This window comes from Crocodylus porosus, unplaced genomic scaffold (genome assembly GCF_001723895.1).
Source record: "Crocodylus porosus isolate Cpor-Errol unplaced genomic scaffold, CroPor_comp1, whole genome shotgun sequence".
NCBI lineage: Eukaryota > Metazoa > Chordata > Crocodylia > Crocodylidae > Crocodylus > Crocodylus porosus.
This window is the reverse complement of record NW_017728939.1, coordinates 499,337-500,308: the sequence shown is the minus strand read 5'-3', so window position 1 is coordinate 500,308 and position 972 is coordinate 499,337. Positions and strand designations below refer to the sequence as shown.

Below are 972 nucleotides of genomic sequence, written 5' to 3'. Positions count from 1 at the left end.
TCAGTCTTCTCTTCTCCAGACTAAATAAGCCTAGTTCCCTCCCCCTCTCTCAAGTCACATGCCCCAGCCCCTGAACCATTTTCTTTGCCCTGGGCCAGACTGTCTCCAACCTGTGCACACCCTTTCTGTAGTGGGGACTTCAGAAGTGGGACACAGTACTCCAGTGGCCTCACCAGTGCCATATAGAAGGGAGTAATCACTTCCCTCAAATCTGCTGGCAACACTCCTACTAAGGCAGCTCAGTATGCCATTAGCCTCCTTCACAACATTATAATAGTCTTTTTTTTTTTTTTTTTTTTTGCTTTTATCTTAAATGGAACAATGTAGTGCTAGCCCCCTACTATAGTAGTAAAGCTTCTAGTTTCTCTTTAATTGGAGAAAAGTGTGTTGCATTGCATGTGAAGATGTGCCACACCACCTGCAACCCCTGGCCAAGACCTAGATCTAGATCCCATGCCTACCAGGTGAATGCAGCCATCTGTACTCGGAACAGGCCAGAGACTGGCATGCCCGTCAGAAGAATTTAATCCACTCGGTGCGGAGATGGCGAGATACCTCGGTCTACAGAGCGTGGGTAAGGGACATCGGGCAGCAGCAACACGAAGGCAGGAAGAGTGCAAGGACCGCGGGGTCACTGAACCGCCGTAAGGACCAGGCCAGCCGGTGCGGGTGGGGAACGCACCCAGGAGGAGGGGGTCAGTGCCAGAAGACATGGGAAGCTGGGGGCTGGAGACACCGCCCCAGGTGCTCCGGGAGCCAGCAGGATGCTGCAGGCACCGGTAGCGCGCGCTCAGGGGCCGCAGCCCGGCCCCCGGGCCCCTCCCCTGCCCGGGGCAGCGGCAGGGCTCGGGGTCTCCACCCAGGGGCTCAGCGGCGCCCGCGGGGGTGGGGTTCCCGCCCTGTATGCAAATCCGGCGCGCGCGGATTGGCGCGCGGCCTGGCGCGGGCGGGCCCGCGGCTCCGGGCGCGATA

The 972-nt window shown here is 58.5% G+C and overlaps 1 protein-coding gene across 1 annotated transcript in view; it reads left to right on the top strand.

Moving 5' to 3' along the window:
• The first annotated feature begins 876 nt into the window (after positions 1–876).
• Positions 877–972, top strand: part of MYCL (v-myc avian myelocytomatosis viral oncogene lung carcinoma derived homolog) — a 5,870-nt gene continuing 5,774 nt past the window's right edge. The window contains exon 1 of the mRNA XM_019547583.1: positions 877–897. The gene's annotated coding sequence lies outside the window, so the exon portion shown is untranslated. The remainder of the gene's footprint in view (positions 898–972) is intronic.